The 21,593-nt window shown below is 38.0% G+C and overlaps 1 non-coding gene across 1 annotated transcript; it reads left to right on the top strand.

Moving 5' to 3' along the window:
• The first annotated feature begins 406 nt into the window (after positions 1-406).
• LOC126005305 (U11 spliceosomal RNA) lies at positions 407-540 on the top strand. Its single transcript, XR_007494446.1, has one exon. It is a non-coding gene; the product is annotated as a U11 spliceosomal RNA (small nuclear RNA).
• The last annotated feature ends 21,053 nt before the right edge of the window (positions 541-21,593 follow it).

Below are 21,593 nucleotides of genomic sequence, written 5' to 3'. Positions count from 1 at the left end.
CCTCAGATAAGGAGTTTAGAATAGAAATATGGAGGATGTTCATAGAATTCAAAGAAAGCATAGATCGATCTGAACAGATCACAAACATAGAAATCAGAAAACTAAATTGAAATAACGAAACTAAAAAATGCAGTAGAGAAAATGAAAAGCTCTATGGAAATCTTCTCCAATAGAAAACAGAAGCTGAAGACAGAATTAGTGAGCTGGAAGAGGAGATGCATATCTCCACACAGCAAAAGAGATCAGAAAAGAACCTCAAAGCAAATGATCATACAATGGAAAAAATACTCTAAGATTTTGAACAGATGAAAATAGAAATGATTGATAAATTCAACAGAAACAACATAAGAATCATTGGAGTCCCAGAAACCCAGGAAGAAAATCCCCAGAAAGAATCAACAGTCAAAAAAAGGGCTTCTGCCGTGACTGGCACACGCTGGGCAGCTCGGTTGCTCTGCGTGCGGAATCGACATCAAGAGATTTCGGAAGCATAATTTTTGAGCCCCTGGGCAGCTGGTGATCGTTGGTCCCGGCGCCCTGAAAAAAAAAAAAAAAAAAAAGAATCAATAGTCAAGAATATCATTACAGAGAAACTCCCAGAGATAAGGATGGGATGCAACCAAATCCTGGATGCCAGAAGAGTACCAGCTAAATAAGACCCAAAGAAAAGCACCTGAATATATATCCCAGTCACAATGAAAAATCATAGATAGGATAGAATACTGAAAGCAGAAAGATAAAAAAGGGAAGTTACATTCAAAGGAACATCCTTAAGATTTACAGCAGACCTGTCTCAAGAAATCCTCAAGGCGGGGCCGGGTAGGTGGCGCTGGAGGTAAGGTGTCTGCCTTGCAAGCGCTAGCCAAGGAAGGACCGCGGTTCGATCCCCCGGCGTCCCATATGGTCACCCCAAGCCAGGGGCGATTTCTGAGCACATAGCCAGGAGTAACCCCTGAGCGTCAAACGGGTGTGGCCCAAAAACCAAAAAAAAAAAAAAAAAAAAAAAAAAGAAATCCTCAAGGCCAGAAGGCAGTGGTGGGATATAGTGACAAAACTCAATGAAATGAATGCTTCAACTAAAATACTACATCCAGCCAGACTCACCTTCAGGTTTGAAGGAAGTATATGCATGGCTTCACAGAAAAACAACAGCTCAGAAACTTAACAGACTCAAAACCACCCCTGAAAGAAAAGCTGAAAGGTCAACTTTAAAGAAAAAAAGACCAACAGATATACCAAACTTCTACACAAAGACGACACTAAATCCTATGACAATTATCTCTTTCAATGTCAATGAACTAAATATACCTGTTAAGAGACACAGAATAGAAAATGGATCAGAAAGCTGAATCCAAGGTTTTGCTGCCTACAAAAAACACATCTGAATAATCAAAACAAGCATAAACTCAAAATCAAAGGCTGGAGGAAAATCATCCAAGCAAACAACAACCTTAAACAAGCTGGAGTGGCCATATTAATATCAGATGAAACAAACTTTAGACTCAGAAAAGTTATAAGGGACAAAGATGATCATTTTGTACTAATCAAAGGATATGTACAACAAAAAGAAATCACACACCTAAACATATACACACCCAATGATGGACATACCTGAAAAAAAAAAACTGACAACCTGAAAGAAAATATCAATACCATCACAGTAATAGTGGGAAATCTCAACACTGCCCTGGCACCCCTGATAGGTCAACCAGGTTGAAACTCAACAAGAATATATTAGCTCTGGAAAGAGAAATGGAAGAAAGTGGACTAATAGTTATATATAGAGGGCACTCCATCCCCAGGAACCTAGATACACATTCTTCTCCAATGCACCTGGGTCATTCTCCAGGATAGACCACATGCTGATCCACGAAACATATCTCTATAAAGTCAAGCATACAGAAATTGTACAAACTACCTTCACTGACCACAAGGCACTGGAATTAGATGTAAACTCAAAGAAACACAGAGGAAAAACTTTAACACTTGAAAATTAAACAGTTCACTATTGAACAAACAGTGGGTCAAAGATAAAATAAAAAAGAAAATCAACATATTCCTGAAAACAAATGACAATGAAGACACAAATTGTCAGAATTTATGAGACACAACAAAAGCAGTACTAACAGGAAATGTATAGCCTTGCAAACACACATCAGAAAGGAATAAGGGGCCTACATAAAAAAGCTTAATGAAACAGCTTTTAGAACTAAAACATGTTCAACAAATGAAACCAAAAATAGGTAGATAGAAAAAACAACAACAAATCTTAGAGCAGAAATCAATGAGATGGAAATTCAAAACGTGATTCCAAAAATGAACAAATGCAAAAGTTGGTTCTTTGAAAAAATAAACAAGATTGATAAGCCACTAGCAAAACTCACAAAGAAACAGAGAAAAATCTAACACACCGGATTAGGAACGAAAAGAGGGAGATCACCACAGATACTGCAGAGATTCAAAGGGTAGTCAGAAACTACTTTGAAAACTCTATGTCATGAAACATGAAAAACTGGATGAAATGGATAAATTCTTGAACTCTTCCACAGTTAAACCAGGATGACCTTGCATATCTAAAAAGGCACATCACTACTAAGGAAATTAAAATGGTCATCAAAAGTCTTCCCAAAAACAAAAGCCCAGGCCCATATGGATTCCCTAATGAATCCTTTCAAACCTTTCAAGAGGAACTTCAACCAATCTTCTTTAGGCTCTTTCATAAAATTGAAGAATCAGGAACACTTCAAATAGTTTTTATGAAGCTAACATCACCTTGCTACCAAAACCAGACAGAGATGCTGCAAAAAAAGAGAAAACTACAGACTAATACCCCTGATGAACACAGATGCAAAGATCCTTAACAAATTTCTGGCAAACAGAATCCAATGCCTCATCAAAAAGATCATTCACCACAACCAAGTAGGTTTCATCCCAGGAATGCAAGGATGGTTTAACATCCATAAATCAATCAACATAAACAACATATCAACAAAAAGGAAAAGAAAAAACATAAGACCATATCAACTGATGCACAGAAAGCATTTGATATGGTCCAACACCCATTCTTGATGAAAAAAAAAACTCATCATGATGGGAATAAAAGGAACTTTTCTCAATATAGTAGAGGCAATCTACCACAAGCCAATGGCAAATATTATTCTCAATGGAGATAAACTAAAAGCCTTTCCTCTAGAATCCAGAAAAAGTTAAGGCAGCCCCCTCTCACCACTCCTATTCAACATAGTGCTGGAAGTTCCTGCCATAGTGAAAAGAAATCAAGGGTATCCAGCTAGGAAAGGAAGAAGTCACTGTTAGCAGATGACATGATACTATATTTAGAAAACCCTAAAATCATTACCAAAAAATTTCTAGAAACAATAGATTCATATAGCAAAGTGTCAGGCTACAAAATTAACACGGAAAAAACAGTGGCCTTCTTATACATCAATAATGATAGAGAAGAAATGGACATTAAAAAAAAACAATACATTTTCATTAGTGCCACAGAGACTCAAATATCTTGGCATCAACTTAACTAAAGATGTGAAGGACTTATACAAAGAAAACTACAAAACTCTATTTCAATAAATAAAAGAGGATATGCAGAATTGGAGGCATATACCCTGCTCATGGATTGGGAGGATTAACATAATTAAAATGGCAATACTCCACAATGTATTGTACAGATTCAATGCATTCCCCTTAAAGATACCCATAACATTCTTCAAAGAAATGGATCAAACACTCCTAAAATTTATCTGGAACAATAAACACCCAAGAATAGCTAGAGCAACCCTTGGGAAAAGGAATATAGGAGGCATCACTTTTCCCAACTATAAATTGTATTACACAGCAATAGTCATTAAAACAGCATGGTATTGGAATAAAGACAGACACTCAGATCAGTGGAATAGACTGGAATATTCAGAGATTGCTTCCCAGATATACAATCAATTAATTTTTGAGAAAGGGGCAAGAAATATAAAATGGAGCAAGGAAAGCCTCTTAAACAAATGGTTTTGGCTCAATTGGTCAGTCACTTGCAAGAAATACTCCTCAGACCTCTACTAACACCATGCACCAAGGTCAAATGCAAATGCATTAAAGACCTTGATGTCAGACCTGAAACCATAAGGTATATAGAATAATACATAGGTAAAAGACTCCAGGACATTGAAACTAAAGGCATGTGCAAGGAAGAAACAGCACTCTCCAAAGATACACAAATGAGACTATATTAAGCCGAGAAGCTTCTGCAGCTCAAAGGAAATAATGCCTAGGATACAAAAGCCACTCACAGAATGGGAGTAGCTATTCACCCAATACTCATCATATAAGTGGCTAATAATCTAAAATATACAAAGTACTGACAAGTACCTTTTTTCTTCTTAACAAGAAAAAGAAGCATATAATCCCATCAAAAATGTGAAGAAATGAACACTTTCTTAAAAAGGAAATACAAATGGCCAAAAGGCACTTGAAAAAATGCTCCACATCACTAATCATCAGAGAGATGCAAATCAAAACAATAATGAGGTACCATCTCACACCACAGAGACTGGCACACATCACTATGAACAGGAACAATCAGTGTTGATGGGGATGTGGGGGAGAAAGGAAGTCTCATTCATTGCTGTTGGGAATGCCATCTAGTCTAGCCCTTATGAAAAACGATATGGAAATTCCTTAAAAAACTAGAAATTGAGCTCCCATTTGACCCAGCTATACCATTCCTAGAGATATACCCTAGGAACACAAAAATACAATACAAAAATCACTTCCTCACACCTATATACATCACAGTACTATTTACAATAGCCAGACTCTGGAAACAACCAAGATGCCCTTCAAGAATTGAATGGCTAAAGAAACTGTGGTACATATACACAATAGAATATTAAGCAGCCATCAGGAGAGATGAAGTCATGAAATTTTTCTATACATGGATGTACAAGTAATCTATTTTTATGCTGAGTTAAATTAGAGGGAGAGAGAGAGACACACAGAATAGTCTCACTCATCTCTGGGTTTTAAGAAAAATTAAAGATATTTAAATAATTCCCAAAGATGAGGGCTGAAAGGACCGGCTCAATATATGAAGCTTACCACAAAAACGTGGTAAATGTAGTTGGAGAAATAACTACGCTAAGGACTATCATAAAAATTTCAGTGAGGGATGTAGAAAACCTGCCTCAAATACAGGCAGGTTGTGGGGAGGGAAGAGATGTGGGCATTGGTGATGGAAAGGTTGAACAGTGAATGGTGTGTTCTTGTTTGACTGAAACCCAACTACAATGTTTGTAATCACAGTGTTTAAATAAAAAAATTAGGGGCCGGGCGGTGGCGCTAAGGTAAGGTGCCTGCTTTGCCTGCGCTAGCCTTGGACGGACCGCGGTTCGATCCCCCGGTGTCCCATATGGTCCCCCGAGCCAGGAGCAACTTCTGAGCGCATAGCCAGGAGTAACCCCTGAGCGTTACCGGGTGTGGCCCAAAAAAACAAAAAAATAAATAAATAAAAAAAATAAAAAAATTATTTTAAGAAATAAAATGATCAGAAGATTCAAAAACAAAACAAAAACCTCAGCAAAATAACCTGGGTATTGGAATGAGATAAAATATATACATGCTATCCTTTCATTAACAAAAGCGCAAACCAGTGTCTAAAAAGTAAGAAAGGGGGATAAAATGCTTACCCCAGAAGTAGGCAGCGGGGAGGGAAACTGGGGATATTGGTGTTGGGAAACATTCTTGGATACATTGTAAGACTAAAGCAAAATCATGAACAATTTTGAGATGATGGTGTTTGAATAAGAACAACAACAACAAAAACCAAAATAATAAATAGGTACAGTATTATAAAATCACCCATTGAACTGATTTCCAACCCCAAATGAACAGGTCTGAAACAAGGGAACAGTGAAAAATTAATAAACCAAGCCAGTCAGCAGAGAATCAAAAAGTTAGTTTGCTTCTAGCCTCATGGTCTCTCTGTGTGCACCAAATTGACCTTTTTATTCTCCCAGTACAAATACTGGGTGGGGGAGGGCCGAGTGATATACAGTTGGACTTTTACATAAGAATAGGTTAAAAGGAAAGAGAAAATTGGGGAATGCCTTTGTTTCAGGTAATAGCAGGGTGTCAACTAATACAGTATCACCAGTGTATTGTCAAAATCAGCTTGTAAATTTTTCTTAGTACACTCAATATAAAAAGCAATAGATGTCTTTAAGAAGTGACATAAAGATGATTTATCATGGAAGGCTATGTTGATAAAACAAAGCCTGGTGGCACATAAACAGGTGGATTGAAGACTGTTCTCCTAAGATGAAGATTGAAAAGTGGTGGCAGATTCATTTTAACTCTACACAATAATGGAATTTCTAGGACAGCAAGAACATGTATGAAAATATCTACACAATTCTGAAATGAAAATCTATATAAAAAAAAACTCTTCAAGATGACAGAATTTTTTTTGTTTTTGTTTTTGTTTTTGACAGAATGTTTTAAATAGACTTATTAGGAGGACTATATGAAGTGCTGGGGATTAAACAAGGGAAGTTCCTTAACTACTATACAATCTCTTAGGCTCCTTGATGATACTTTATGCAGATTTAAAAAATTCATCTTTCATCATGTTAATGCACTGAAACAACCGCTGTAATCATGAAAAATAGAGGAGCTGATACTTTTTGGGTTAAACTTTCTATTAAGCCACAATAATCAAAACTGAACAGCATTGGCATAAAGACACACACAGATCAATGAAACAGAACAGAAAGCAAAGAAATGAACCATCACACATGTACAGAAAATGATGGTCCATATGAATGTTATTAACAGGGGCAGGATATTCATTTCTACTGATGTTTCTTGACACCCATAAGCATCCCAAATACAAAACTCAGTTCAAAATGGATTAAAATAAGTGACACACAAGCTAAAGCTTCAAAACTTGTCAGGAAACAGAGGACAAGGCTCATAGTGGATCTGCAAAAGCATCCTTGAATATATTCCCCCAATATGCCAGCAACAAGAACAAACAAAAAACCAACCCTGAACACTTAATTAGGGAATTGTGATAAAAGCTACAAGATGTATTTCACATGTGTCATGACAGCAGTAATAAAAGTGAAAGAAATGAAGGAAGGAAGGGAGGGAGGGAGGGCAGAAGAGAAAGGAAGGAAGAAGAAAGGAAGAAAGAAAAAGAAAGAAAGAAAGAAAGAAAGAAAGAAAGAAAGAAAGAAAGAAAGAAAGAAAGAAAGAAAGAAAGAAAGAAAGAAAGAAAAAGAAAGAGAGGGGGGGGAAAAGAAAAAGAAAGAGAGAGAAAGAAAGAAAGAAAGAAAGAAAGAAAGAAAGAAAGAAAGAAAGAAAGAAAGAAAGAAAGAAAGAAAGAAAGAAAGAAAGAAAGAAAGAAAAAGAAAGAGAGAGAAAGAAAGAAAGAAAGGAAAGAAAGGAAAGAAAGAAAGAAAGAGAGAGAGAGAAAGAAAGAAAGAAAGAAAGAAAGAAAGAAAGAAAGAAAGAAAGAAAGAAAGAAAGAAAGAAAGAAAGAAAAAGAAAGAAAGAAAGAAAGAAGAAAGAAAGAAAGAAAGAAGAAAGAAAGAAAGAAAGAAAGAAAGAAAGAAAGAAAGAAAGAAAGAAAGAAAGAAAGAAAGAAAGAAAGAAAGAAAGAAAGAAAGAAAGAAAGAAAGAAAGAAAGAAAGAAAGAAAGAAAGAAAGAAAGAAAGAAAGAAAGAAAGAAAGAAAGAAAGAAAGAAAGAAAGAAAGAAAGAAAGAAAGAAAGAAATTGTAAGAAAATTCCAAGCTGGTGAAGACAAAAGAAACTGGAACCTGGTACTTTGTGTTCAGAAAATAAATGAGCTGGAATTGGAAATGACTGTCCCTCCAAATCCAAGGGAACTCACAATGCCTCAAAACAAACGATGCCTATCCTTCCTAGATGTGAATACCAGACCCGAGTTTCCTGGTCCCCCTCAGTATTGGGATATGAAGCTTCCTGAAAAGACAAACTCACACACAGAGAGGCAAATTCACACACACATATGTGTGTGTGTCTTCATACCCCAAACAGAAGAGAGGTTCAGATAAATTCTAAAATAACAACAGATAACCATGGTTCAGTATAAAGAAAAAGTGGAAACCGCCAGAAAATTGGTTAACAGATGAGTGAACTAAGAAAGAAACTATCAACCTTGGAATGAATGCTTTAAATCATAAAATGAAAAAAGATATTACATATTACATGATTATATTAGATAATGTGTGAAGTAGAGCAGATTTAGCTCTGGGAAAGAAGCCAATAAGTGCATGAGTAAAAGGTCGTTAATACAAATTCATCCAGACAGAAAGTAGTCATGGAAAGTGGGCTATGTGTATTTGGTTTCATCACAGGATGTATGCCTTTATACATCCTGGGGACCCTCAAGAAAGGTGGACACATCCCACCATCTTAGGGGGCAGGATTCTGTGCATAAAGACACATTCAAGAGAACACTTAAGTAAATGGACTAGAGATCACAGTGGCCATTCCAGGGTGAGACCAAAGATCAATAAAAGTGATCCAGAAACTTATTGGAAAACTGCAAGTGTCTGAAAAACAAGAATCGCATAACACCAGTGGATTTCAGGCAAGAGCCACACACATGAATAGGTAACTATAAAGACACACAGACACACACATGAAAAGACAACTGGCACTAAGCACACTGACAGCTAATGTTAAGGTGATGAGAGAACGAGAATTCATCTTTTGCTATTCAATCATGAATGCTTGCAATCTCAGACTTAACATTGTAGTCTAATTTGCTAAATGAAAATTATAAAATCTAAACCCAATAGTATAGTATAACCAATACTGTATCTACTCCAATAGTAAACAATAAAAATCAGAAACCAAAACTACAAGGTAAAAAAAAAAACAAAATCTAGAAAATCATACTAAAAGGACTTAAGCTTTAATTAATTATGTCAAATTGAAAACACAAATATGCTGAGAGCAGGAATGGTGCAGAGCAATGTTCAGTAGACCATATGGGGTGTAAAGGACAGTATCATGGTTGGGTGCATACAAGACAAGTGCACAGAACTTCAGTTTTCAAAACACAGAGCACAGACAGTACAAATAGAAATAAAAAAAATGCATAGCCACAGTGAAGTAAAAGAAAAGCACATAAATACCAAACACAACTTATACAGTTCTTTTGAGGGTAGGGCCATACATAGCAAAGTTCAGGGGTTACTCTTGGCAGTTATTGCACTCAGGAATTTCTCTTGGCCATGCTTGGGAAAACATAAATAATGCCAGGGATAAAGCCCAGGTACACCATGTAAAATGGTAAGCACCCTAACTAAAAACTATCTCTCTGGCCATTCTTAAATGATTCTTAATAAGTATGACAATAAGTTACTAAAGGAGCTCGCTCTCTCTCCCCCCCCCCCTTTTTTTTTGACCTTTGTTTTGGCCTCATCTGCTGACACTCAGGGATTACTCTCTATGACACTATGGGCTCAGAAATAGCTCCTAGCTTGGGGGACCATGAAAAGACCATGAGATGCTGGGGGATCGAACTGCGGTCTTCCTAGGTTAGGGCGTGCAAGGCAAATGCCCTACCACTGTGGCACCGCTCTGGTCCCTAAACCAGGATCTCTTAAAGCTGGAGTCGGGGTAGTAATGGAAAGCTTGGAATAAAAGAAAGTATAAATTCTATTTATCAATTTTATCAACATATAATGATGAGCCCAACTTAACTTTTTAGCCTTAAAAATATCAATGATTGCTCAAAATTAAAAATACACATAATCATAATACCTGAACTTTGAAATTCTATAGTACAGAAAATTTAACTTTTTAACATCAGTAGGTTAAAAATGAACAGAGAGAAATCTTCATTAGAACTTTATTTTCCTAAAATAAATCCAAAGTGTTAAATATAAACAAGTAAAAAAAATACGTGTCCTGTCTGTGTAAACACACTGTTTTCCTAACACTCTCATATCAGACTGCATAATTTGTACCTTCTCTTTTTCTGATTGGGGATACACTGGTCTTCTTCAAGAGCTATTCCTGCTCTGTCATCAGAACTGATGCTTGATAGAGTTTGAGGACAAAATGTGATATAAAGCAAGTGCCTTCATCCCTTTTACTATCTTTCTGGTCTGTCCTTTCTATTTTTCTTGGTAATTCTTTGACATTGTTTATTATACTTGCATACTGCTTTCTGCTTATATACAAGTGTTCTATCAATCACTCTGGGGCAGTCCTGCACAATTAGTCACAAAAATAATAGACAGTTTTATGAGGAAATTAGATTTCTGAATTATGAAATGTTCTCAAGAATTTATCCTCTAAATTATGTCTTTTTTTAGACTCTACACTATAAGAATATGTATGGTAGAATTATTTTTTGGAGGAGGAGACAACCCCAATGATAATCTGAGTTATTCCTAACTCTGTGCTTAGGGACCACTCCTGGCAGTGCTTCAGGGACCCATAGAGGGTGTCAGGCTAGAACTTGGGTATGCAATGTGCAAAGCAATTATCCTATGGAATGTACTGCTGCTCCAGCTCAGAAGTTTAAAAAAGGAAACAGAACTGAGCAAAGATAAAGAAAAAAACACAGCATCATAGAAATAAAAGTTAATAAATATAGAGCATCACTTATACTATATAAATATAATTAAATATGATAAATACATAAATATATATAAATATGATAAATATGAAATATATGTATGTATCTATATAAATATGATTATGAGTTACTGAACGGTAATCTCTTGAAGCTGGAGGTGCTGTAGAAACAGGAGGCTTGGAACCTAGAAAAATAGAGATTACATTTCTCAGCATTATCAATAAACAATGATGAACACATTTAGCTTTGTAGTCTTTAGAATAAAAAAATTACCTACTACTTGAACTTTGGCATTCTACATTATAGAAAATTTAACATGCTATTTATGTACATCAATAAGTTAAGACAGAGCAGAACTTTGTCTTCCTAACGTAAATCCAAATTGTTAAGTAAAAATAAGTCTTAAAAGAATATCCAGCATAAATACATCTTAACATTGAAAGAAACAATCAGGAGAAAATGCCAAGGGAAAACAGCCACCACTGAGAAACATCCAACCCAACCCACCTAACCCAACCTACCCAAGCCACCCACTACCAACCAGCCAACCAACCAACACACACCTCTGCATTCAAGCTGGGAATTCTTATCTTCCTGACTCCTCATAACTGCTTCTATTTGAATTACCAGGGCTCTTTTTAACAGCTTTCTCCACACTTAAAGGGACAGACCTCTTTTAAGGGAGTGTAATCCACGAAAATCCTACTCAGCTCCTATTCTCTGTGGCACCATTCATAGAAGGCCTGTAAATGTCACTAGATCTATGAGAGCACTTTTCCCTAAATTGATAGGAACACTTTTGGACCTTCCTGAAGTGAACAACAATTCTTGCAATTGCATAATACTCCCCTTTTTCACAACTAAACAAAGCATAGTTAGAATTCTGGCAATAAATTCACAGAACAACAATAAGCACAATAGAAAAACAGTGCAGAACCACATTACAATGTAGTGAGTGAAGATGATAGCTTGGAAGACTCAACCAGTATTAGCCAACTAATAACCTATCAACGAAGGATATCAGGACATCTTGAGTATGTTTAAGAAGCTCAAAGAAATAATGAAATAGGGGCCAGAATGGTGGCACAAGAGGTAAGGCGTCTGTCTGCCTGCGCTAGCCTAGTATAGACCACAGTTCGATCTCCAAGCATCCCATATAGTCTCCCCAAGCCAGGAGTGATTTCTGAGCACATAGCCAGAAGTAACCCCTGAGCATCACCATGTGTGGCCTCCCAAAATTAGAAATAATAAATAAATAATCATTGAAAGAAAAGAGGATAACAGAACAAAAATGACAAAAGCAGAAATTATAAAACTAATGAATTTGTTAGGGGAAATAAACTCAATGGAAGGGAGCAGTCACAACGTAACAGTAGCTGAGAAAAAATTCTTTGAGTTACATGATGAAGATTTATAAAACCTTGAGAGAACAGCAGGGATTTTTAAAAAAAAAGTCTCCAAGTAAAAGAAAACAGAATTTTGATATAGATTTAAGAGGAAAGACTCATCCCATCAAGGTGATTCCGTTAAAGCATAGTCAAATCATCACTATGAGATTCCCAGAATTAGAGATCACTGTAACCAATTCAAGAGACTGAAACATACATACTAAAAGATTTGCAAATGTACAATGTAAGACATATCCTAATTAGAATGAACAAAGCCAAAGAATGAGAAAAATAAAAGCAGAAAGATTAAGAAAATCACATATAAAAATGGTGTCCTAAGGATGTGTAGCAGATTTTGGGGACCATACCTGGAGAAACTTAGGGATTATTTCTGGCTTTGCACTCAAGAATTTTTTCTGGGAGTGCTCAATGGGCCATATGAGATGCTTGGGATCAAATCTGGGTCAGGTGCATGCAAGTCAAACACGGTACTCACTGTACTATATTATTCCTGCACCAAGGTTTGCAGCAGGTTTATCCCGGACACCCTGTGGCTCTAAAGACAATTGTGGAATATAGTAAAAACAAACAAACAGGGCCGGAGAGATAGCATGGAGGGTAAGGAGTTTGCCTTTCATGCAGAAGGTCATCGGTTCAAATCCCGGCGTCCCATATGGTCCCCCGAGCCTGCCAGGAGCGATATTCTGAGCATAGAGCCAGGAGTAACCCCTGAGTGATGCCGGGTGTGACCCCCCCAAAAAACAAAAAACAAACAAACAAAAAACAAACAAACAAAGAAAGACTGATTCCTGCCGGTTTCTGCTGGGAGTCAGAAGAGCGCTGAAGCCATTTTGGGCCATGCAGTTCCCAGATGCCTGAGACTGGATTGCATCAACGTTCCTGCCAGCGGTCTTGCCTGCTTCAGAGGTGGGTCGGGACATACAAAAACTGATTCCTGCAGGTTTCTTCTGGGAGTCAGAAGTGCGCAGAAGCCATTTTGGGCCATGTTGTTCCCAGACGCCTGAGACTGGATTGCAGCAGCGTTCCTGCCAACGGTCTTGCCTGCTTCAGAGATGGATCAGGACGTACAAAGACTGGTTCCTGCAGGTTTCTGCTGGGTGTCAGAGGTGCTTGGCAGTCATCTTGGGCCTTGCTGTTACCAGCAAGGCCTGAGATTGGATTTCTTCAGCTTCCTTACTAGCTGACTTGCCAATGAATACCACCACAACACGTAGAAAAACCCACAATACAAGTGTTACAATGGGGAAACAACACAGGCCAACACCAGGCAATGAAAATGAAGATGGCAATTCTGAAGACCTAGAAATGGCCAACCACCTAGTTAGTCTCTCAGATATAGAGTTTAGAGAAAAAAATATGGAGGATGTTCGCAGAACTCAAAGAAAGTATAAAAGAGAACACTAATAAGAATCAAGAGAATATGAAGATAGAAATCAGAAAACTCCAGGTCTGAAAAACTCAGACGAATTCAATAACAAAATGGGTAAGCTTTCTAGCAGGGTAACAACAGCTGAGGATAGAATTAGTGTGTTGGAAGATGAGATGCACAACAACTCCATAAAGCAAAAGAGACTGGAAAAAAGCCTTAAATCAAATAATCAAACAAAGGAAAAATTACTCAAAGAATATGAACAGTCCTGGAAGCCAACAGTTTCTGCCAGCATGAGGTTTGGCAGGCCTCCGCCATGCCAACGGCATCTTTAACCAGGACTAAGAGGGGTGACTTGGGTCACCCCAGCACCCTTCTACCTCCTTCCTCCGAAACTCCAGGGCTACCTCTGGGCCACATGTCCGGGCAAGCCAGCGAGGTGGGTCCTGATGAGGAGCATAGAGGTTACCCAAGTCTTTCCCGCATTTTCCCGAGGTTGGGTCTGGGTGGGGGCTTTGAACTTTCAGGCTTCTAGCTCTTGAAGGATCTCTTTCCTTTCCGGGAGCCGGCAGTTTCTGCTGGCATGAAGAATGGCAGCACAAGAGGTTCTGGCTTCAGGAAGTTCCAGGCAATTTTCCTTACAAACCCTGTCCATAGTGAAACCGTGCGGAACATATAGACAAATATTTGGATATTTTTGTGTTTAATCTGTTTGTTATATTCAGAACACTGCCCAGAAGTTAATTTTATTCCTTTACTCCCTCATTCCCACCTCCTGTTACTCCACAATTAACCTTTTTTTTTGTACTAATGATTTTTGTTTTGGCCAAGATGGATTGCATATCTTTCATAGTAATAGTTTGGGGTGAGTCTGATGCTTCAGCAGGCAACACGAGGATGACATGGTTCCACTCATTAGGCTTTTAGGCCAAGCTTAGGGGAAGTTGAAGCCTCAGCTGCCTCCCACAGCCTCTCTCTCCTTCCTCCCAGTCCCTGGGGGTAGCCCCTGGCCACCTGCTCAGGGTCCTAGAGGGTGGGTTCCAGTGAGGAGCAGTTTAAGGGAGGCCCTGGGCTTCCCCGTTCCTGCAGGGGGTCGGGGAGCAAACTGGTGAACTTCCAGCTTCCAACAATTAGGAACCAAGCACCTCTTGGGGAGTCGGAAGCTTCAGCGGGCAACATGGGGACAACATGGCTCCATGTGGTAGGCTTTTTGGCCAAGTTTGGGGGAAAATGCAGCCTCAGCTGCCCCCCACAGCCTTCTCTCTCCTTCCTTACAGTCCCCAGGGCCCCAGGGTTACCCCTGTCTGCCTGCTCAGGGTCCCAGCGGGTGGGTTCCAGCAAGGAGCGGTTTGAAGGAGACCCCAGGCTTGCCCATTCCTGCAGGGGGCGGGGAGGGGACTGGTGAACTTCCGGCTTTCAGCAATTGGGAAGCAAATGCATCTCGGGGAGTCAGAAGCTTCAGTTGCCAATACAGGGACAACATGGCTCCACGCGGTAGGCTTTTTGGCCAAGCTAAGGGGGAGATGCAGCCTTGGCTGCCCCTCCCACAGCCTTCTCTCCTTTCTCTCATCCCCAGGGTTACCCCTGCTCAGGGTCCCAGCAAGTGGGTTCTGGCAAGGAGCAATTTAAAGGAAACCCCAGGCTTCCCTGTTCCTTCAGGGGGTGGGGAGGGGACTGGTGAACTTCTGGCTTCCAGCAGAAAATGTTCCCCAGACATACAATCACCTAATTTTTGATAAAGGAGCAAGAAATCCTAAATGGAGCAAAGAAAGCCTCTTCAACAAGTGGTCTTGGCACAACTGGCTAGCCACTTGCAAAAAATTGAAATTAGACCCCCACTAATATCATGTACAAAGGTAAAATCCAAATGAATTAAAGACCTTGATATCAGACCTGATACCATAGGGTACATAGAACAACACGTAGGTAAAACACTCCATGACATTGAGACTAAAGGCATTTTCAAGGAAGAAATGGCACTCTCCAAACAAGTGAAAGCAGAGATTAACAGATGGGAATATGTTAAATTGAGAAGCTTTTGAACCTCAAAGGACATAGTGCCCAGGATACAAGAGCCACCCACTGATGGGAGAAACTATTCACCCAAAACCCATCAGACAAGGAGCTAATATCCAAAATATACAAAGCACAGACAGAACTTTACAAAAAAAAAAACAACAACATCTAATCACATCAAGAAATGGGGAGAATAAATGGACAATTTGATAAAGAAGAAATACAAGTGGTCAAAAGGCACATGAAAAAATGCTCCACATCACTAATCATCAGGGAGGTGCAAATCTAAACAACTATGAGGTACCATTTCACACCACAGAGATTGGCACACATCACAAAGAATGAGAACAAGCAGTATTGGAGGGGATGTGGAGAGAAAGAAACTTATTATGCTGAGTGAAACAAGTCAGAGGGAGAGAAATAGACATAGAATAATCTATCTTACAATGGAGATGCAAGAAGTTTGCCACAAACAGTGAAGAGTGCAGTTAGAGTAGAGAAGGGTCTAATATGACCATGATTATTGTAACTGATTACTTTGGAAAAGAACTGGGTGCTGAAAGGGTACAAAGTGACATGCATAGCACCCTTTAACAATAGTGCAAACCACAGTATCAAAAATGAAAGGTAGAGGAGGAGAGAGTGAGGGAGAGTTGGAGGGAGAGAAGTAGAGAGAAAGTGGAGAAGGCAAAAGAACCTCAACTATGAACAATTCTGTAACCACAATGAAATATTAATATTAAAAATAAAGATGAAGGACTTAGCAGACATATAGATATGTCATATTGTATTTGAAGTACAATGTGCTATATATAGAAAACCCTAGACAACACGAAAAATTACTACAACAAATGAGTTTTATAAGAGAGTGGCAGACAACAAATTTAATGTGCTAAAGCCTATGGCTATCCTATATGTAAATAATGAAATAGAAGAGATTAAAACTGTCCCATTCATAACTGTGCCTCAGAAAATCAAGTACCTAAGAAACTCGCATAACAAGAGGCTGAAAAATCTATACAAAGAAAAGTTTAGGATAATAAAAGAAGAACAGGACAAAATAAGCTCTCAAGCACCTAACATTAGATAGTAATGCCTCCACCCACACGAACTGGGGGTAATTCCTGCCTGCCTTTCAGCTACAGGGGACTCTTTTAAAAGTGACACCTGAGGCTACTTCCCGATCCCCAGTGACAATCAATAAAGAATACAGTCAAAAAATAAAAATATTGCAGCCCTCTGCTTCACTCCACAGATGCACAGTTCTTATAGAACACTAACTAAGAATCACACTTCAAGTGTGGCAATGAGGAAACAATGCAAGAAAACAGCATGCATAGAGAATGAAGATGGCAGCTCTGATGACCCATAAAATGCCAACCACCTTATTAAGGCCTCAGATAAGAAGTTTAGAATAGAAATATGGAGGATGTTCATAGAACTCAAAGAAAGCATAGATCAATCTAAACAGATCCCAAACATAGAAATCAGAAAGCTCCAAACTGAAATAATAGGACTAAAAATGCAGTAGAGGAAATGAAAAGCTCTATGGAAAGCTTCTCCAATATAGTAACAGTTGCTGAAGACAGAATTAGTGAGCTGGAAGATGAGATGCATATCTCCACACAGAAGAAGAGAAAAGATCAGAAAAGAACCTCAAAACAAATGATCATACAATGGAAAAAAATACTTAAAGTTTTGAACAGATGGAAATAGAACTATTTGATAAAATCAACAGAACCAACATAAAATCATTGGAGTCCAAGAACCCAGGAAGAAAATCCCCAGAAAGAATCAAGTAAAGAATATCATTACAGAGCAACTCCCAGAGATACAGATGGCATGCAGCCAAATCCTGCATGCCAAAAGAGTACCAGCTAAAAGAAATCCAAAGAAAAGCACCCCAATACACATCCCAGTCACAATGACGAATCCCACAGATAGGGATAGAATACTGAAAGATCAAAGCAAGATCAAAAAGGAAAGTTACATTCAAAAGAGCATCCTTAAGATTTACAGCAGACCTGTCCCAAAAAAACCCCAAGGCCAGAAGGCAGTGATGGGATATAGTGACAAAACTCAATGAAATGAATGCTTCAACTAAAATATTACTCCCAGCCAGACTCACTTTCAGGTTTGAAGGAAGTATATACATGGCTTCACAGAAAAACAACAGCTCAGAAACTTAACAGACTCAAAACTGCCCTAAAAGAAAAGCTGAAAGGTCTAATTTAAAGAGAGAAAGACCAACAGATATACCAAACTTCTACACAAAGACGACACTAAATCCTATGACAATTATGTATCTCAACATCAATGGACTAAATATACCTGTTAAGAGACACAGAGTGGAAAATGGACCAGAAAGCTGAATCCAGCGTTTTGCTGCCTACAACAAACACATCTGAATAATCAAAACAAGCATAGACTCAAAATCAAAGGCTGGAGGAAAATCATCCAAGCAAACAAGAACCTTAAACAAGCTGGAGTGGCCATATTAGTATCAGATGAAACAAACTTTAGACTCAGAAAAGTTATAAGGGACTAAGATGGTCATTTTGTACTAATCAAAGGATAAGTACAACAAAAAGAAATCATATATATATATATATATATATATATATATATATACACACACACACACACACACACACACACACCCAATGATGGACATACCTAAAAAAAAACTGACAACCTGAAAGAAAATATCAATACCAGCACAATAAGAGTGGGAGATCTCAACACGGCCATGACACACCTTGATAGGTCAACCAGGTTGAAACCCAACAAGAATATATTAGCTCTGGAAAGAGAAATGGAAGAAAGTGGACTAATATATATAGAGGGCACTCCATCCCCAGGAACCTGGATACACATTCTTCTCCAATGCACCTGGGTCATTTCCCAGGATAGACCACATGCTGGTCCATAAAACATATCTCCATAAAGTCAAGAGGACAGAAGTTGTACAAACTAACTTCACTGACCACAAGGCACTGGAATTAGATGTACACTACAAAGAACCACAGAGGAAAAACATTAACACTTGGAAACTAAACAGTTCACTACTGAACAACCAGTGGGTCAGAGATGAAATCAAAACATTCCTGGAAACAAATTACAATGAAGACACAAATTGTCAGAATTTATGGGACTCAACAAAGGCAGTACTAACAGTAAAATTTATAGCCTTACAAGCACACATCAGAAAGGAAGAAGGGGCCTATATAAAAAAGTTTAATGACACAGCTTGTAGAACTAAAAAATGTCCAACAAAAGGAACCAAAAATAGGTAGACAGAAAAAAAAAACAACAAATCTTAGAGAATAAATCACTGAAATAGAAAACCAAAGCGTGATTCCAAAGATGAACGAAAGCAAAACTTGGTTCTTTGAAAAAAAAAAACAAGATTGATAAACCACTAGCAAAACTTACAAAGAAATGGAGAGAGAGAAATCTAACACACCGGATTAGGAATGAAAGAGGGGGATCACCACAGATACTGCAGAGATTCAAAGGGTAGTCAGAGACTACTTTGAGAAAATCTATGCCATGAAACATGAAAACCTGGATGAAATGGATAAATTCTTGGATTCTTCCACAGTTAAACCAGGATGACCTTGCATATCTAAACAGACACATCACTACCAAGGAAATTAAAATGGTCATCAAGAGTCTTCCCAAAAACAAAAGCCCAGGCCCAGATGATTCCCTAATGAATCCTTTCAAACCTTTCAAGAGGAACTTCAACCAATCTTCTTAGCTTCTTTAGGCTCTTTCATAAAATTGAAGAGTCAGGAATACTCCAAATAGTTTTTACGAAGCTAACATCATCTTGATACCAAAACCAGACAGAGATACTGCAAAAAAAAAAAAAAGAGAGAGAGAGAGAGAGAAAACTACAGACTAAAATCCCTGATGAAAAATGATGCAAAGATCCTCAACAAAATTCTGACAAACAGGATCTAATGCCTCATCAATAAAGTCATTCACCATGACCAAGTAGGTTTCATCCCAGGAATGCAAGGATGGTTTAACATCCATAAATCAATCAACATAAACACCATATCAACAACAACAACAAAAAAAAAACCCACCAGACCAGATCAATAGATGCATAGAAAGCATTTGATATGGTCCAACACCTATTCTGATAAAAAAAAAACTGTCATCATGATGGGAATAGAAGGGACTTTTCTCAAGAACTTTTCTCAAGATAGTAGAGGCAATCTACCACAAGCCAATGGTAAATATTATTTTTAATGTAGGTAAATTAAAAGCTTTCCCTCTAGAATCCAGTACATGGTAAGGCTTCCCCCTTTCACCACTACTATTCAAGATAGTGCTGGAAATTTCTGTCATAGTGAAAAGAAATCAAGGGCATCCCGATAGGAAAGAAAAAAGTCACTGTTTGCAAATGGCATGATACTATATTTAGAAAACCCTAAAAATACTACCAAAACACTTCTAGAAACAATCGATTCATATAGCAAAGTGTCAGGCTACAAAATTAACACACAAAAATCAATGGCCTTCTTATATACCAGTAGTGAGAGAGAGAAAATTGACATTAAAAAAACAATTCCATTTTCCTTAGCGCCACAGAGACTCAAATATCTTGGCATCAACTTAACTAAAGTTGTGAAGGACTTATTAAAAAAAAACTACAAAACTCTACTTCAATAAATAAAAGAGGATATACGGAAATGGAAGCATATACCCTGTTCATGGATTGGGAGGATTAACATAATTAAAATGGCAATATTCCTCAAGATATTGTACAGATTTAATGCAATCCCTCTAACGATACCCATAACATTCTTCAAAGAAATGGATCAAACACTCCTGAAATTCATCTGGAACAATAAACATCAAGCATAGCTAGAGCAACCTTTGGGAAAAGGAATGTGGGAGACATCACTTTTCCCAACTATAAATTGTATTACATAGCAATAGACATTAAAACAGCATGGTATTGGAATAAAGACAATCAGATCAGTGGAATAGACTGGAATATTCAGAGATTGCTTCCCAGATATACAATCAGTTAATCTTTGTGAAAGGGGCAAGAAATGTAAAATGGAGCAAGGAAAGCCTCTGCAACAAATGATGTTGGCACAATTGGTCACTCACTTGCAAAAAAGCCCTCAGACCTCCAGTTAACACCATACACCAAGGTCAAATGCAAATGCATTAAAGACCTTGATGCAAGACCTGAAACCATAAGGTATATAGAGCAACACATAGGTAAAACACTCCAGGACATTGAAACTAAAGTCATCCTCAAGTCGAAGCAAAGATACATAAATGAGACTATATTAAGCTGAGAAGCTTCTGCATCTCAAAGGAAATAATGCCTAGGATACAAAAGCAACTCACAGAAGTGGAGAAGCTATTTACCCAATACCCATTAGATAAGGGGCTAATAGTCTAAAATATACACAGTACTGACAAGTACCCTTTTCCTTCTTAACAAGAAAAAATATAAAACCCCTTCAAAAATGAGAACTGAACACTTTCTAAAAAAGGACGGCCCTAGAAAAAATGCTCCACATCACTAATCATCAGAGAGTTGCAAATAAAAGGACAATGAGGTACCATCTCACACCACAGAGAGTATAGCACACATCACACAATGAATTGAAACAATCAGTGTTGGTGGGGTTGTGGGGGAGAAAGGAATGCCATTCTAGTCCAGCCCTTATGGAAAACAATATGGAAATTCCTCAGAGAACTAGAAATTGAGCTCCCATTTGACTTAGCTATACCATTCCTTGAGATATACCCTAGAAACACAAAAATACAATACAAAAATCACTTACTCACACCTATATTCATCTCAGCACTATTTACAATAGCCAGATTCTGGAAACAACCAACATGCCTTCAAGAGTTGAAGGGCTAAAGAAATTGTGGTACATAGACACAATGTAATATGAAGCAGCGAGCAGGAGAGATGAAGTCATGAAATTTTCCTATACATGGATGTACATGGAATCTATTACTATGCTGAGTGAAATTAGTCAGAGGGAGAGAGAGACACAGAATAGTCTCACTTATCTTGGGTTTTAAGAAAAATTAAAGACATTGAAATAATTCCCAAAGATGAGGGCTGGAAAGACTGGTTCAATATATGAAACTTACCACAAAGAGTGGTGAATGTAGTTAGAG

Source organism: Suncus etruscus, chromosome 3 (genome assembly GCF_024139225.1).
Source record: "Suncus etruscus isolate mSunEtr1 chromosome 3, mSunEtr1.pri.cur, whole genome shotgun sequence".
Lineage (NCBI taxonomy): Eukaryota > Metazoa > Chordata > Mammalia > Eulipotyphla > Soricidae > Suncus > Suncus etruscus.
This window is presented reverse-complemented; position numbering and strand designations above follow the sequence as displayed.